Below are 18101 nucleotides of genomic sequence, written 5' to 3'. Positions count from 1 at the left end.
TGCTATCCTATGGTCACCCCAAATTTTTGCTTTTTGCTTCACTGGTTTTTGACATATTGAGGCTGTGGGCCTGCCAATCAGACCCCCAGCCTGCTGTTCTCTCTACTAAATTAAAACTATGCACCCTAGGTGCATAACCAATTGGAAGTGGATCACCCTGTCAGCCCCTGTACCAGTGTACACTAGGTACCCAGGGCATTGGTGTACCCAAGGCCTGCCCGGGGCTGAAGCATGTATTATGCCACCCCAGGCTTGGCCTAACAATCTGACACAACTGGCTGATCACTCAGCTGGGGTAAGTTGGTGTAATCACCTCTTACTTAGGTGTAGTATACCTATACCTAACCTTAAATGGGACACCTGGTAACCTATAAGTCACTCCTATGGCAGGCCTTAACAATCCTGAAGGCAGAGTGCTTGGTTCCATGTGAGATGGTGCTCTGGCATGAGCTGAGCCTGTCTGCAGTGGTCGGAACAACTTCCTTCTACTGTTTCCAGATATCGTCATACCATATACTCTTAAGTGCATTATGAACCTCGCGGTTAAATGCTATCTTTGGTTTGGCTTTATCAAAACATGTCGAGTAAGGTGTCATACGAATTGGAATACTAACCCCTCGCCAATTCTGGCGACGGGGTTAGCATTCCACCCTTCTAGAGGGACACGACATGTACAGTACCTGAAACCCGGGTAAAATCAGACATAGCCTCAGCTCCACAAAATGGATGCTGCCACCACAGACACAAGTCTGCCCTCCTGCTGCTGGGAGTCCTTCCAGCTTGGGAGGTTTGGACAAAGGGTTTCCTGCCAGGGGAGGTGCGTGCACCACCCCAGACAGGATTTTGTGTATTGGTCAGGTAGGGCTTGAAAGAAACCAGACATGCCTGTGGCTCACAAGGAGCCTCGGGGCATATGCCAGTTCAAACCGGTCCTGGGGCACACCAGTCCCGGGCCTGGGGCGAGCTGGACAAAGGATTGGGGGTGTAACCACCCCCCTTCCTGGTCCCACCCATAGGGAGGGACCTAGCAGGTAGTCCGGCCCCTAGAATCCGCTTAAAGGTAGGAGCTGTGTCCTAAGACTTCAGACATCCTGGAATCAACTTACAACTAAGAAGAAGACGGGAACTTCGACGCTCTGCCGCACAGAGGACTGAAGCCAATCTCCCCTGTGGTCAGGGAGTGACCACCTTGCTAACGCAAGCACCATCCAGCGAATCAACGTCTGCTTTGCCGCCGCCTCCCGCCGGAGCCCGAGCCCAGAGACTGACAAGACCTGGACCTCCAGACCTCTCACCGCCCGATCCACAGTCCCTGAAAAGAGGAGACCCGTGGAGGCACCGAGACACGTGGAGCCAGCCATCTTGAAACGACCACGACAAGCTGACCAGTGCAACAACCGAGGCTCCCTCCAAGTTGTGCTTTGGGTCCTGAGAAGCCCAACCCTCGAGCAGCATCTGCACCAAAGGTGAGCCCTCCAGCATCTCCACGATCTGCGTGGGGCCCTTCTGCATTTTGCCACTCGACGCGCCTAACCGGTTGCTGGCCCGCTGGCTAGTGGCCATCTTGGCGACGAAATCTACGAAAAACACCGCTGGTCTGGTTGCTCCAGACTGGCCCTTGCTCCCCTCCAAAGGAGCAATCCCTCTGACCTTGCTGGTCAAAACCAACAGCTTAAACTCCTTGCCTACAACAATTGCTTTTGCCAAGGCTTGTTTGCTTCGATCAAGTCGCCGACACCGCCGACAGCGAGAGCCTGCGTGGGACAGCTCGTGACTCGACTCCTGGACGTCGTCGACCTTCAGGGACCACGTGGCTGCGGAGACAAGCTACCCCTCATCACCTGTTTGCACCCGACATTGCCTGGTACCCACCTGGTGCCACGCTGGTCACTGGCTAGTGACTGTGAACACTGTCCCCTCTGCTTTCAGGTCTTCAACATCTTCGATCCACTCTGGGATCAACTGCATCTCTTCCCGACCGACCGCCTGCAGCACTTTTGTCTACAGGCCCCACGGAACAGATAGAAGAAACCCGACGCACTTCGAGGCCTATGCACCCGCTTCCTGTGGGTGAGGTAAAGCTGGCACACCTGTGCCCAAGTGTAGTATTACATCTCTAGTGCCTGTGTTCCAAATCTTAAGTTCCTAGGTCATCCGGAAGATTCCTTTTGCAGTAACTTTGTACTTTTTACGCACCCATTGAAACCTATGGGAGCCCGCGTGTGACTATTTGCTCTGCACACGCCACCCGTGGACCTCCTGGTCACTAACTGAAGTTAGCTCCTTGTAGGCCCAGCGATTCTAGAGGCCCTAGGCCTTTTCCCTTTTCTAGTCGTGGTTCTTATACCACTATTTTAGTATATGGTTTGAGTGGCCACCCGGGCCTATCCATATAAAGTGCAACTTCTGTGTATTCTACTGTAATCTTGTTTGACGATTTGTGCTCCTGTGCTCATAAAGAGACTAGGGGTTACTTTGAGAAATAAATACATATATATTTTGAATATATATCTGTGTGGTGTCCTTTCATTGGTATAAAAGGGGGTTACTATTGGTAAAACAGCTTGCTTAACACGCATCACGAGTTTAGCCTCAAAGACTGCTTAGCCTACGCTACCACTAGGGCAGCTAGTCCAAAAAGGTTGACTTACAACCACACCATAAGGGTTGCTTGGCATGGTACAAGGTGGTCACTAGAACTAGTGAACAGCATATACCAGGCCAACTTCTCACATTGGTGAGCAGCGGTTGGATTTGAGCTTGCTGTGTTTTACCATTGTAATCTCTTGGTTACCAATTGAAAGATCACATAGGTACCTGTAGGTACATATAAAACAAGATTAGATATACTTAAGTTCTACTGAACTTAGTTGTTGTAGAGCAAAGGGAGTAGCACACCCTGACTACAACTACTAGATAGGTTTAGTAGGTAAACCCAAGTGTAGGTAGATTGCAACACATCCACCCACACTTAAGAGCAATGGCCGGGGCAGAGGGGTCCACTGTACCCATCTCTGTTGAGAGTGACCCCCAGAGGGCACCATCCAGCTTTGCTACCCTTAATCAGAATGAGCTCAGGCATTTGGCAACTCTTAGAGGCCTTAAACAGCCCAAGAACCCAAACTCTGCTGAACTCAGAGAGCTCTTACAGAATGATGAGAATCAGAGAGCCCTCAAGAAAGCTTCCCAGTTAGCCCCCTTAGGGACAGGAACAGGAGGCCCCCCTTCTAAAGATGCCACTGAAGTACCCCTTCCCAATAGTCACCCCTTAGATGGGATGCCTACCACAGAGGATGAGAGTGAAAAGGATACTGACAGTAGTGAGGATGAAGGGAGAACTAGCCCAGTGCCAAGTATTATACTTGGCCCAGCTAAACCAAGGCTATTGGGGACTGACAGTGGGTTCAACCCACTGGATCTCCCCAGTGGACTTAACCCAGGGCTTGGAAGGCAAAGGAATCGCTCAGGTGACTCCAATGCCTCCCATGGCTCTAGAGGCTCTCAAGGTCACTCCAGGAGAAGGATGACCACCCCTCAGAGGAGGGAACATGAGGCCAAGATGCAAGAGGCTCAGCTGAGGATCAGGAAGCAGGAGCTAGAAGTAGCCCTGATGGAAGAGAAACTTAGCAGGGCTAGACAGCATAAAGAGAGTGGGTCTATACCCACTGGTGGCAGCATTGTCCCTAAGGACAAAGATAGGGTTTTCGACCATAGAAACCTGTCTAAGGTTGTGCCCCCCTACAAAAGTGGGGATGACATCCACAAGTGGATAACTGCTCTTGAGAGAGCCTGCAAAGTACAGCAGGTTCCTGAAGATCAGTGGGCAGCAATCCTCTGGCTCTCCTTTGAAGGAAGAGGCAGAGACAGACTCCTCACTGTTAGAGAAGAGGATGTCAGAAACTACAGAGTCCTGAAGAGTGTTCTAGTTGATGGGTTAGGCTTAACCACTGAGCAGTACAGGTTAATGTTCAGAGACACCCAAAAGACACAGACTCAGGACTGGTCTGAATACATTGAATGTGCCACTAAGGCTTTGGAGGGTTGGTTGCTGGGAAGTAAGGTATCTGATTTTACAGGATTGTATAATTTGATGATGAGAGAACAGATTTTAAATAACTGTCAAAACCAGCAACTGCATCAACACTTGGTTGACTCTGATCTGACCTCTCCCCAAGAATTGGGAAAGAAGGCAGACAAATGGGTCAGAACCAGGGTTAAGCAAAAGAACCAGAACCAGGGCCAAGGGGGTGATCAGAAGAAAACAGACCAAAAGGGTGGAGATCAGAAACCTAAAGACCAGAAGTCTTCAACAGGGCCCCAAACTACTGCTAAGGAGGGTGGGTCCCAACAGTCCAAAAAGAAGAAAGAAGGTCAAAAGAAACCCTGGTGCAATCATTGTAAAAATACAACTCACTGGAATAGTGATTGCAAAAAGGGTGGAGCCCCCAACACTGTTGCCCCTAAGGCACCTGCTCCCAGTACTACTGTTAGCAGTGTTGGTCCCCAGACAAAGGGTGTAGTGGGAATCACTATGGGAACTGAAGGAGATTCTGACTTAGACAGAACCCTTACACAGGCAGTCTTGATCTGTGATGGGGACATTGATTTGTCCCTGACTGTGAGCCCCAGTAACCTGGGCAAGTACAGACAGACTCCTTTAATTAATGACAAAGTGGCTCAAGCTTACAGGGACACATGTGCCAGTGTCACTATGGTGACACCAGGCTTTGTGGACCCTGGACAGTACATACCAGGTGAGAACTACCTGGTGACCAATGCCAGCAATGCCACTACTTCACATAGTGTGGCAGTTGTTAACTTCTCATGGGGAGGGGTAACTGGCCTCAAAAGGGTTGTGGTTAGTGCAGACCTCCCAGTAGAATGTTTGTTGGGCAATGACCTAGAGAGTTCTCTATGGTCAGAAGTGGAGTACAGGACTCATGCAGAGATGTTAGGGATATCATCACATGTCCTTGCTGTGACCAGGTCACAGGCCAAAAAGTGCCTCACTGAACCACAGGTCTTGGATCCTGGAACAATGGACCAAGCACCTACCAGGAAGAAGAACAGGAGGGTCAAGGCTGTGCCTTCCCCCCTGCCTCAGAGTGAGGATCAGTCTTCCCAGGAAGCTGATCTAGAGGACCCTGAAGGAACTGTCCCTGAAGAGCTTGAACCTGACCAGGTTGAGTTTCTGGGGACAGGGGGACCTTCAAGGGCTGACTTGAGGCAGGCTCAGTTATCCTGTCCCTCTCTTGAACCCCTCAGACAGCTGGCTGCTGCTGAGGCTGCTGGGAATGCTCAAGGTACCCATAAAGTGTATTGGGATGAAGGGCTCCTTTATTCAGAGGCTAGAGACCCCAAGCCTGGTGCAACCAGGAGGTTGGTTATACCTCTGCAATTTAGGGGCTTCCTTCTTACCTTAGCCCATGATATTCCTTTAGCAGGACACCTAGGCCAGAATAAGACCTGGGACAGACTTGTCCCTCACTTTCACTGGCCTCACATGAATGAGGATACAAAGGAGTTTTGTCGCTCCTGTGTTACCTGCCAAGCCAGTGGCAAATCAGGTGGCACAACAAAGGCCCCCCTGATACCACTACCTGTGGTGGGGGTTCCCTTTGAAAGAGTGGGAATAGATATAGTGGGTCCCATGGATCCTCCCACTGCATCTGGGCACAGATTTATACTGGTGGTAGTGGATCATGCCACCAGGTATCCAGAGGCAATTCCCCTTAGGACCACTACAGCACCTGTTGTGGCCAGGGCCCTGCTGGGAGTATTCTCCAGAGTGGGGTTTCCTAAGGAGGTAGTATCTGACAGAGGTACCAACTTTATGTCAGGATACTTGACAGCTATGTGGAAGGAATGTGGTGTCAACTACAAGTTCACCACCCCTTATCACCCACAATGCAATGGGCTTGTTGAGAGATTCAACAAGACCCTAAAGGGTATGATCAAAGGATTACCTGAAAAGCTCAGGCGAAGATGGGACATCCTTCTACCCTGCCTTCTGTTTGCTTACAGAGAGGTCCCACAAAAGGGGGTTGGCTATAGCCCCTTTGAATTGTTGTTTGGGCACCCTGTGAGAGGCCCACTGTGTTTGGTGAAGGAAGGATGGGAGTTACCTCTCAAAAAGCCTAAGCTCGACATAGTGGACTATGTACTTGGTCTCCGCTCCCGGATGGCTGAGTATATGGAGAAGGCGTCCAAAAACCTTGAGGCAAGCCAGGCCTTACAGAAAGCTTGGCATGACCAAAAGGCTGTCTTGGTTGAGTATCAGCCAGGACAGAAGGTATGGGTGTTGGAGCCAGTGGCCCCAGCAGCACTCCAAGACAAATGGTCTGGACCCCATACAATCCTGGAGAAAAAGGGAGAGGTCACCTACTTGGTGGACCTAGGAACTCCCAGGAGTCCCCACAGGGTACTCCATGTTAACAGGCTTAAAGCATATGTTGACAGGGCAGACATGGGCTTGCTCATGGCTACAGATGAGGGACAGGAGGAAGAGAGTGACCCTCTCCCAGACCTGTTGTCTCAGAACCCTGAAGATGGCTCAGTTGAAGGAGTGACCCTTGGAGGCAACCTCACTGCCCATCAGCAGACTGAATGTAGACAGGTTCTACAATCATTTTCACATATGTTTTCCTTGATACCTAGTCAAACTGACTGGTGTACCCATGTTGTGGACACTGGTGACAGTCTGCCTGTAAAGAACAAACTTTACAGACAACCTGACCACGTCAGGGACTGTATAAAGGCTGAGGTACATAAAATGCTGGAATTAGGTGTCATTGAACCCTCAGAGAGCCCCTGGGCTAGCCCAGTGGTTCTGGTCCCCAAACCTCACACCAAAGATGGCAAGAGAGAGATGAGGTTCTGTGTGGATTACAGAGGACTCAATGCTGTCACCAGGACAGATGCACACCCTATTCCAAGGGCAGATGAGCTCATAGACAAACTTGCTTCTGCAAAGTTTTTGAGCACATTTGACTTGACAGCTGGCTATTGGCAAATCAGATTAGCTGAGGAGTCTAAGGCCAAAACAGCATTCTCAACCCTAGGTGGGCATTATCAGTTTGTGGTGATGCCCTTTGGTCTGAAGAATGCACCTGCCACCTTCCAAAGGCTGATGAACCAAGTCCTTACTGGGTTGGATGACTTTTGTGCAGCATATCTTGATGACATTGCTGTCTTTAGCTCCACCTGGGAGGATCACCTGATCCACCTGAAGAAGGCTCTTGAGGCCCTGCAGAGGGCAGGCCTCACTATCAAGGCTACTAAGTGCCAGATAGGGCAGAGTAAGGTTGTATATTTGGGCCACCTTGTAGGTGGAGGCCAAGTTCAACCACTGGAGAGTAAGATACAGTCCATCAAGGATTGGTCCCCTCCAACCACCCAGACTCAAGTTCGAGCTTTCTTGGGCTTGACTGGGTACTACAGGAAGTTTGTTAAGAACTATGGGTCCATAGTGACTCCTCTTAATGATCTGACATCTAAGAAGATGCCCAAAAAGGTTCAGTGGACAGTAAGCTGTCAAAAGGCATTTGATGACCTGAAGGAGGCCATGTGCTCTGCACCTATCCTGAAAAGTCCTGACTACTCCAAAGAGTTTATTGTCCAAACAGATGCTTCTGAGTTGGGTGTGGGAGCTGTGCTGTCACAACTTAATGTAGATGGTCAAGACCAACCCATTGCTTTTATTAGCAGAAGGTTGACCCCCAGAGAGAAGAATTGGTCAGCTATTGAGAGGGAGGCCTTTGCTGTGGTGTGGGCCCTGAAGAAGCTGAGGCCATACTTGTTTGGCACTCACTTCAAGATTCAGACCGACCATAAGCCCCTCTTGTGGCTAAATCAGATGAAGGGTGAAAATCCCAAACTGCTTAGGTGGTCCATTTCCCTACAGGGGATGGACTTTACAGTGGAGCACCGGCCAGGTACTGACCATGGGAATGCAGATGGTCTCTCCAGGTACTTCCACTTAGGACATGAAGACGAGACTGGTCAAGGCTAGTTTAATGTCCCAGCGTTTGGGGGGGGGTTGTGTAGGAGAGTAGGGTCTGCTATCCTATGGTCACCCCAAATTTTTGCTTTTTGCTTCACTGGTTTTTGACATATTGAGGCTGTGGGCCTGCCAATCAGACCCCCAGCCTGCTGTTCTCTCTACTAAATTAAAACTATGCACCCTAGGTGCATAACCAATTGGAAGTGGATCACCCTGTCAGCCCCTGTACCAGTGTACACTAGGTACCCAGGGCATTGGTGTACCCAAGGCCTGCCCGGGGCTGAAGCATGTATTATGCCACCCCAGGCTTGGCCTAACAATCTGACACAACTGGCTGATCACTCAGCTGGGGTAAGTTGGTGTAATCACCTCTTACTTAGGTGTAGTATACCTATACCTAACCTTAAATGGGACACCTGGTAACCTATAAGTCACTCCTATGGCAGGCCTTAACAATCCTGAAGGCAGAGTGCTTGGTTCCATGTGAGATGGTGCTCTGGCATGAGCTGAGCCTGTCTGCAGTGGTCGGAACAACTTCCTTCTACTGTTTCCAGATATCGTCATACCATATACTCTTAAGTGCATTATGAACCTCGCGGTTAAATGCTATCTTTGGTTTGGCTTTATCAAAACATGTCGAGTAAGGTGTCATACGAATTGGAATACTAACCCCTCGCCAATTCTGGCGACGGGGTTAGCATTCCACCCTTCTAGAGGGACACGACATGTACAGTACCTGAAACCCGGGTAAAATCAGACATAGCCTCAGCTCCACAAAATGGATGCTGCCACCACAGACACAAGTCTGCCCTCCTGCTGCTGGGAGTCCTTCCAGCTTGGGAGGTTTGGACAAAGGGTTTCCTGCCAGGGGAGGTGCGTGCACCACCCCAGACAGGATTTTGTGTATTGGTCAGGTAGGGCTTGAAAGAAACCAGACATGCCTGTGGCTCACAAGGAGCCTCGGGGCATATGCCAGTTCAAACCGGTCCTGGGGCACACCAGTCCCGGGCCTGGGGCGAGCTGGACAAAGGATTGGGGGTGTAACCACCCCCCTTCCTGGTCCCACCCATAGGGAGGGACCTAGCAGGTAGTCCGGCCCCTAGAATCCGCTTAAAGGTAGGAGCTGTGTCCTAAGACTTCAGACATCCTGGAATCAACTTACAACTAAGAAGAAGACGGGAACTTCGATGCTCTGCCGCACAGAGGACTGAAGCCAATCTCCCCTGTGGTCAGGGAGTGACCACCTTGCTAACGCAAGCACCATCCAGCGAATCAACGTCTGCTTTGCCGCCGCCTCCCGCCGGAGCCCGAGCCCAGAGACTGACAAGACCTGGACCTCCAGACCTCTCACCGCCCGATCCACAGTCCCTGAAAAGAGGAGACCCGTGGAGGCACCGAGACACGTGGAGCCAGCCATCTTGAAACGACCACGACAAGCTGACCAGTGCAACAACCGAGGCTCCCTCCAAGTTGTGCTTTGGGTCCTGAGAAGCCCAACCCTCGAGCAGCATCTGCACCAAAGGTGAGCCCTCCAGCATCTCCACGATCTGCGTGGGGCCCTTCTGCATTTTGCCACTCGACGCGCCTAACCGGTTGCTGGCCCGCTGGCTAGTGGCCATCTTGGCGACGAAATCTACGAAAAACACCGCTGGTCTGGTTGCTCCAGACTGGCCCTTGCTCCCCTCCAAAGGAGCAATCCCTCTGACCTTGCTGGTCAAAACCAACAGCTTAAACTCCTTGCCTACAACAATTGCTTTTGCCAAGGCTTGTTTGCTTCGATCAAGTCGCCGACACCGCCGACAGCGAGAGCCTGCGTGGGACAGCTCGTGACTCGACTCCTGGACGTCGTCGACCTTCAGGGACCACGTGGCTGCGGAGACAAGCTACCCCTCATCACCTGTTTGCACCCGACATTGCCTGGTACCCACCTGGTGCCACGCTGGTCACTGGCTAGTGACTGTGAACACTGTCCCCTCTGCTTTCAGGTCTTCAACATCTTCGATCCACTCTGGGATCAACTGCATCTCTTCCCGACCGACCGCCTGCAGCACTTTTGTCTACAGGCCCCACGGAACAGATAGAAGAAACCCGACGCACTTCGAGGCCTATGCACCCGCTTCCTGTGGGTGAGGTAAAGCTGGCACACCTGTGCCCAAGTGTAGTATTACATCTCTAGTGCCTGTGTTCCAAATCTTAAGTTCCTAGGTCATCCGGAAGATTCCTTTTGCAGTAACTTTGTACTTTTTACGCACCCATTGAAACCTATGGGAGCCCGCGTGTGACTATTTGCTCTGCACACGCCACCCGTGGACCTCCTGGTCACTAACTGAAGTTAGCTCCTTGTAGGCCCAGCGATTCTAGAGGCCCTAGGCCTTTTCCCTTTTCTAGTCGTGGTTCTTATACCACTATTTTAGTATATGGTTTGAGTGGCCACCCGGGCCTATCCATATAAAGTGCAACTTCTGTGTATTCTACTGTAATCTTGTTTGACGATTTGTGCTCCTGTGCTCATAAAGAGACTAGGGGTTACTTTGAGAAATAAATACATATATATTTTGAATATATATCTGTGTGGTGTCCTTTCATTGGTATAAAAGGGGGTTACTATTGGTAAAACAGCTTGCTTAACACGCATCACGAGTTTAGCCTCAAAGACTGCTTAGCCTACGCTACCACTAGGGCAGCTAGTCCAAAAAGGTTGACTTACAACCACACCATAAGGGTTGCTTGGCATGGTACAAGGTGGTCACTAGAACTAGTGAACAGCATATACCAGGCCAACTTCTCACACTGGGGTAGTGTTTTAGGGTTTAGGGTAGTGCAGTAGTGTATGTGTAGTGAAGGGGGTCATGCTGGGGGTAACGTTTTACGGTTTAGGGTAATTTAGTGGTGTTTGGGTAGCATAGCGGGTCGTGCTGGGGGTAGTGTTTTAGGGTTTAGGGTAGTGCAGTGGTGTTTGGGTAGCGTAGGGGGTCATGCTGGGGGTAGTGTTTTAGGGTTTAGGGTAGTGCAGTGGTTTTTGGGTAGTGTAGGGGGTCATGCTGGGGGTAGTGTTTTAGGGTTTAGGGCAGTGGTGTTTATGTAGTGTAGGGAGCGGTGCTGGGGGAAGATTTAGGGTTTAGGGTAGTGCAGTGGTGTTTGGGTAGTGTAGGGGGTCGTGCTGGGGTAGTGATTTAGAGTTTAGGGTATTGCAGTGGTGTTCGGGTAATGCAGGGGGTAGTGCTGGGGGTAGTGATTTAGGGTTTAGGGTAGTGCAGTCGTGTCAGGGTAGTGCAGGGGTCGTGCTGGGGATATTGTTTTAGGGTTTAGGGTAGTGCAGTGGTGTTAGGGTAGTGTAGGGGTCGTGCTGGGGATAGTGTTTTAGGGTTTAGGGTAGTGCAGTGGTGTTAGGGTAGTGTAGGGGGTCATGCTGGGGGTAGTTTTTTTAGAGTTTAGGGTAGTGCAGTGGTGTTTGGATAGTGTAGTGGGTCGTGCTGGGGGTAGTGTTTTAGGGTTTAGGGCAGTGCAGTGGTGTTTATATAGTGTAGGGAGCTGTGCTGGGGGTAGATTTAAGGTTTAGGGTAGAGCAGTGGTGTTCGGGTAGATTAGGGCGTCGTGCTGGGGTAGTGTTTTAGAGTTTAGGGTAGTGCAGTGGTGTTCGGGTAGTGTAGGGGGTCATGCTGGGGGTAGTGTTTCAGGGTTTAGGGTAGTGCAGTTGTGTTAGGGTAGTTTAAGGGGTCGTGGTGGGGGTAGTGTTTTAGGGTAGTGCAGTGGCATTTGGGTAGTGTAGGGGTCATGCTGGGGTTAGATATAGGGTATAGGGTAGTGCAGTGGTGTATGGGTAGTGTGTGGGGTTGTGCTGGGGGTAGTGTTTTAGAGTTTAGGGTAGTGCAGTGGTGTTTGGGTAGTGTAGGGGGTCGTGCTGGTGGTAGTGTTTTAAGGTTTAGGGTAGAGCAGTGGTGTTTCGGTACTGTAGGGAGCGGTGCTGGGGGTAGATTTAGGGTTTAGGGTAGTGCAGTGGTGTTTGGGTAGTGTAGGGGGTACTGCTGGGGGTAGTTTTTTAGGGTTTAGGATAGTGCATTGGTGTTTGGGTAGTATAGGGGGTACTGCTGGGGTAGTGGTTTAGGGTTTAGGGTAGTGCAGTGGTGTTTGAGTAGTGTGGGGGGTCATGCTGGGGGTAGTGTTTTAGGGTTTAGGGCAGTGCAGGGATGTTTATGTAGTGTAGACGGAAGTGCTGTGGTAGTGTTTAAGGGTTTAGGGCAGTGCAAACGTGTTTTTGTAGTGTAGGGGGTCATGCGCTGGGGATAGTGTTTTAGGGTTTCGGATAGTGCAGTGGAGTTTGGGTAGTGTAGGGGGACGTGCTGGGGGTAGATTTAGGGTTAAGGGTAGGGCAGTGGTGTTTGAGTAGTGTAGGGGGTACTGCTGGGGGTAGTGTTTTAAGGTTTAGGATAGTGCATTGGTGTTTGGGTAGTATAGGGGTACTGCGGGGGATAGTGTTTTAGGGATTAGGGTAGTGCAATGGTGGTTGGGTAGTGTAGGGGTATTGCTGGGGGTAGTATTTTAGGGTTTAGGGTAGTGCATTGGTGTTTGGGTAGTGTACGGGGTGGTGCTGGGGGTAGTGTTTTAGGGTTGAGAATAGTGCAGTGGTGTTTGGATAGTGTCGGGGGTTGTGCTGGGTGTAGTTTTTTAGGGTTTAGGGTTGTGCAGTCGTGTTTGGGTAGTTAAGGGGGTCGTGCTGTGGATAGTGTTATAGTGTTTAGGGTAATGCAGTGGTGTTTGGGTAGTGTAGAGGGTACTGATGGGAGTCGTGTTTTAGGGTTTATGGTAGTGCAGTGGTCGTTGGGTAGTGTAGGTGGTCATGCTAGGGGTAGTGTTCCAGTGTTTAGGGTAGTGCAGTGGTGTTCGGGCAGTGTAGGGGGTCGTGCTGGAGGTAGTGTTTTAGAGTTTAGGGTAGTGCAGTGGTGTTTGGGTGGTGTAGGGGGTCGTGCTGGGGGTAGTGTTTGAAGGTTTAGGGTAGAGCAGTGGTGTTTCGGTACTGTAGGGAGCGGTGCTGGGGTAGATTTAGGGTTTTGGGTAGTGCAGTGGTGTTTGGGTAGTGTGGGGGGTCATGCTGGGGGTAGTGTTTAAGGGTTTAGGGCAGTGCAGTGATGTTTATGTAGTGTAGACGGAACTGCTGGGGTAGTGTTTAAGGGTTTAGGGCAGTGCATACATGTTTTTGTAGTGTAGGTGGTCATGCGCTGGGGATAGTGTTTTAGGGTTTCGGATAGTGCAGTGGTGTTTGGGTAGTGTAGGGGGACGTGCTGGGGGTAGATTTAGGGTTAAGGGTAGGGCAGTGGTGTTTGAGTAGTGTAAGGGGTACTGCTGGGGGTAGCGTTTTAGGGTTTAGGATAGTGCATTGGTGTTTGGGTAGTATAGGGGGTACTGCTGGGTGTAGTGTTTTAGGGATTAGGGTAGTGCAATGGTGGTTGGGTAGTGTAGGGGTATTGCTGGGAGTAGTATTTTAGGGTTTAGGGTATTGCATTGGTGATTGGGTAGTGTAGGGGGTCGTGCTGGGTATAGTGTTTTAGGGTTTAGGGTAGTGCATTGGTCTTTGGGTAGTGTAGGGGGTCATGCTGGGGGTAGTGTTTTAGAGTTTAGGGTAGTGCAGTTGTGTTTGGGTAGTTTAGGGGGTCATGCTGGGATAGTGTTCCAGTGTTTAGGGTAGTGCAGGGGTGTTCGGGCAGTGTAGGAGGTCATGCTGGGGGTAGTGTTTTAGAGTTGAGCGTAGTGCTGTGGTGTTTGGGTAATGTAGGGGGTTGTGCTGGGGGTAGTGTTTTAGGGTAGAGCAGTGGTGTTTCGGTAGTGTAGGGAGCGGTGCTGGGGGTAGATTTAGGGTTTAAGGTAGTGCAGTGGTGTTTGGGTAGTGTAGGGGGTTGTGCTGGGGGTAGTGGTTTAGGGTAGTGCAGTGTTGTGTATGTAGTGTAGACAGAAGTGCTGGGGTAGTGTTTAAGGGTTTAGGGCAGTGCAGACGTGTTTGTGTAGTGTAGGGGGTCATGCTGGAGGTAGTGTTTTAGGGTTTAAGGCAGTTCAGTGATGTTTATGTAGTGTAGACGGAAGTGCTGGTGTTGTGTTTAAGGGTTTAGGGCAGTGCAGACGTGCTTGTGTAGTGTAGGGGGTCGTGCTGGGGATAGTGTTCTAGTGTTTAGGGTAATGCAGTGGTGTTTGGGTAGTGTAGAGGGTACTGCTGGGGGTAGATTTAGGGTTTAGGGTAGTGCAGTGGAGTATGGGTAGTGTAGGGGGTCGTGCTGGGGGTAGTGTTTTAGAGTTTAGGGTAGTGCAGTATTGTTTGGGTAGTGTAGGGGTGTGTGCTGTGGGTAGTGTTTTAGGGTTTAGGGAAGAGCAGTGGTGTTTCGGTAGTGTAGGGAGTGGTGCTGGGGGTAGACTTAGGGTTTAGGGTAGTGCAGTGGTGTTTGTGTAATGTAGGGGGTCGTGCTGGGGGTAGTGGTTTAGGGTTTAAGGTAGTGCAGTGGTGTTTGGATAGTATAGGGGGTACTGCTGGAGGTAGTGTTTTAGGGTTTAGGAGAATGCAGTGGTGTTTGGGTAGTGTAGGGGGTACTGCTGGGGGCAGTGTTTTAGGGTTTAGGGTAGTGCAGTGGTGTTTGGGTAGTGTAGGGGGTTGTGCTGGGGGTAGTGTTTTAGAGTTTAGGGTAGCGCAGTGGTGTTTGGGTAGTGTAGGGGGTCATGATGGGGGTAGTGTTTTAGGGTTTAGGGCAGTGCCGTGGTGTTTATGTAGTGTATGGAGCTGTGCTGGGGGTAGATTTAGGGTTTAGGGTAGTGCAGTGGTGTTTGGTTATTGTAGGGGGTCGTGCGGGGGGTAGCGGTTTAGGGTTTAGGGTAGTGCAGTGGTGTTTGGGTAGTGTAGGGTGTACTGCTGGGGGAGGAGTTTTAGGGTTGAGGATAGTGCAGTGGTGTTTGGGTAGTGTAGGGGGTAATGCTGGGGGTAGTGTTTTAGGTTTTATGGTAGTGCAGTGGTGGTTTGGTAGTGTAGGGGATATTGCTGGGGGTAGTATTTTAGGGTTTAGGGTAGTGCAGTGGTGTTTGGGTAGTGTAGGGGGTGGTGTTGAGGGTAGTGTTTAGGGTTTAGGGTAGTGCAGTGGTGTTTGTGTAGTGTAAGGGGTAGTGTTTTAGGGTGTAGGGTAGTGCAGTGGTGTTTTGTAGTATAGGGGGCTGTGCTGGGGGTAGTGTTTTAGGGTTTAGGATAGTGCAGCACTGTTTGTGTGGTGTTGGAGGTCGTGTTTTAGGGTTTAGGGTAGTGCAGTGGTGTTTGGGTAGTGTAGGGGGTACTGCTGGGGGTAGTGTTTTAGGGTTTAGGGTAGTGCAGTGATGTTTATGTAGTGTAGACAGAAGTGCTGGTGTTGTGTTTAAGGGTTTAGGGCAGTGCAGACGTGCTTGTGTAGTGTAGGGGGTCGTGCTGGGGATAGTGTTCTAGTGTTTAGGGTAATGCAGTGGTGTTTGGGTAGTGTAGAGGGTACTGCTGGGGGTAGATTTAGGGTTTAGGGTAGTGCAGTGGAGTATGGGTAGTGTAGGGGGTCGTGCTGGGGGTAGTGTTTTAGAGTTTAGGGTAGTGCAGTATTGTTTGGGTAGTGTAGGGGTGTGTGCTGTGGGTAGTGTTTTAGGGTTTAGGGAAGAGCAGTGGTGTTTCGGTAGTGTAGGGAGTGGTGCTGGGGGTAGACTTAGGGTTTAGGGCAGTGCAGTGGTGTTTATGTAGTGTAGGGAGCGGTGCTGGGGATAGATTTAGGGTTTAGGGTAGTGCAGTGGTGTTTAGGTAGTGTAGGATGTACTTATGGGGGAAATGTTTTAGGGTTTAGGATAGTGCAGTGGTGTTTGGGTAGTGTAGGGGGTACTGCTGGGGGCAGTGTTTTAGGGTTTAGGGTAGTGCAGTGGTGTTTGGGTAGTGTAGGGGGTTGTGCTGGGGGTAGTGTTTTAGAGTTTAGGGTAGCGCAGTGGTGTTTGGGTAGTGTAGGGGGTCATGATGGGGGTAGTGTTTTAGGGTTTAGGGCAGTGCCGTGGTGTTTATGTAGTGTATGGAGCTGTGCTGGGGGTAGATTTAGGGTTTAGGGTAGTGCAGTGGTGTTTGGTTATTGTAGGGGGTCGTGCGGGGGGTAGCGGTTTAGGGTTTAGGGTAGTGCAGTGGTGTTTGGGTAGTGTAGGGTGTACTGCTGGGGGAGGAGTTTTAGGGTTGAGGATAGTGCAGTGGTGTTTGGGTAGTGTAGGGGGTAATGCTGGGGGTAGTGTTTTAGGTTTTATGGTAGTGCAGTGGTGGTTTGGTAGTGTAGGGGATATTGCTGGGGGTAGTATTTTAGGGTTTAGGGTAGTGCAGTGGTGTTTGGGTAGTGTAGGGGGTGGTGTTGAGGGTAGTGTTTAGGGTTTAGGGTAGTGCAGTGGTGTTTGTGTAGTGTAAGGGGTAGTGTTTTAGGGTGTAGGGTAGTGCAGTGGTGTTTTGTAGTATAGGGGGCTGTGCTGGGGGTAGTGTTTTAGGGTTTAGGATAGTGCAGCACTGTTTGTGTGGTGTTGGAGGTCGTGTTTTAGGGTTTAGGGTAGTGCAGTGGTGTTTGGGTAGTGTAGGGGGTACTGCTGGGGGTAGTGTTTTAGGGTTTAGGGTAGTGCAGTTGTGTTTGGGTAGTGTAGGGGGTCATGCTGGGGGTAGTGTTTTAGGGTTTAGGGTAGTGCAGTGGTGTTTATGTAGTGTAGACGGAGGTGCTGGGGTAGTGTTTTAGGGTTTAGGATAGTGCAGTGGTGTTTGGGTAGTGTAATTGGTCATGCTGGGGGTAGATTTAGGGTAGTACATTGGTGTTTGGGTAGTGTAGGGGGTCGTGCTGGGGGTAATGGTTTAGGGTTTAGGGTAGTGTAGTGGTGTTTCGGTAGTGTAGGGGATACTGCTGGGGGTTGTGTTTTAGGGTTTAGGATAGTGCAATGGTGTGTGGGTAATGTAGGGGGTACAGCTGGGGGTAGTGGTTTAGGGTTTAGGGAATTGCAATGGTGGTTGGGTAGTGTAGGGGGTATTGCTGGGGGTAGTATTTTAGGGTTTAGGGAGAGCAGTGGTTTGTGGGTAGTGCAGGGGTCGTGCTGGGGTAGTGTCTTAGGGTTTACGGTAGTGCAGTGGTGTTTGTTTAGTGTAGGGGGTAGTGTTTTAGGGTTTAGGGAAGAGCAGTGGTGTTTCGGTAGTGTAGGGAGCGGTGCTGGGGGTAGACTTAGGGTTTAGGGTAGTGCAGTGGTGTTTGCGCAGTATAGGGGGTCGTGCTGGGGGTAGTGGTTGAGGGTTTAAGGTAGTGCAGTGGTGTTTGGGTAGTATGGGGGTACTGTTGGAGTTAGTGTTTTAGGGTTTAGGGTAGTGCAGTTGTGTTTGGGTAGTGTAGGGGGTCATGCTGGGGGTAGTGTTTTAGGGTTTAGGGCAGTGCAGTGGTGTTTATGTAGTGTAGGGAGCGGTGCTGGGGATAGATTTAGGGTTTAGGGTAGTGCAGTGGTGTTTTGGTAGTGTAGGATGTACTTATGGGGGAAATGTTTTAGGGTTTAGGATAGTGCAGTGGTTCTTGGGTAGTGTAGGGGGTAATGCTGGGGGTAGTGTTTTAGGTTTTAGGGTAGTGCAGTGGTGGTTGGGTAGTGTAGGGGGTATTGCTGGGGGTAGTATCTTAGGGTTTAGGGTAGTGCAGTGGCGTTTGGGTAGTGTAAGGGGTTGTGTTGAGTGTAGTGTTTAAGGGTTTAGGGTAGTGCAGTGGTGTTTGTGCAGTGTAGGGGGTAGTGTTTTAGGGTGTAGGGTAGTGCAGTGGTGTTTGAGTAGTGTAGGGGGCTGTGCTGGGGATAGTGTTTTAGGGTTTAGGATAGTGCAGCACTGTGTAGTGTAGTGGATCGTGCTGGGGGTAGTGTTTTAGGATTTTAGGTAGTGCAGTGGTGTTTGGGTAGTGTAGGGGGTCATGCTGGGGGGGGTGTTTTAGGGTTTAGGGCAGTGCAGAGGTGTTTATGTAGTGTAGACAGAAGTGCTGGGGTAGTGTTTTAGGGTTTAGGATAGTGCAGTGGTGTTTGTGTAGTGTAGGGGGTAGTGTTTTAGGGTGTAGGGTAGTGCAGTGGTGTTTGTGTAGTGTAG

The sequence above is a fragment of the Triturus cristatus genome, chromosome 8 (genome assembly GCF_964204655.1).
Source record: "Triturus cristatus chromosome 8, aTriCri1.1, whole genome shotgun sequence".
Lineage (NCBI taxonomy): Eukaryota > Metazoa > Chordata > Amphibia > Caudata > Salamandridae > Triturus > Triturus cristatus.
The sequence above is the reverse complement of the archived record's forward strand: the minus strand, read 5'-3'. Positions refer to the sequence as shown.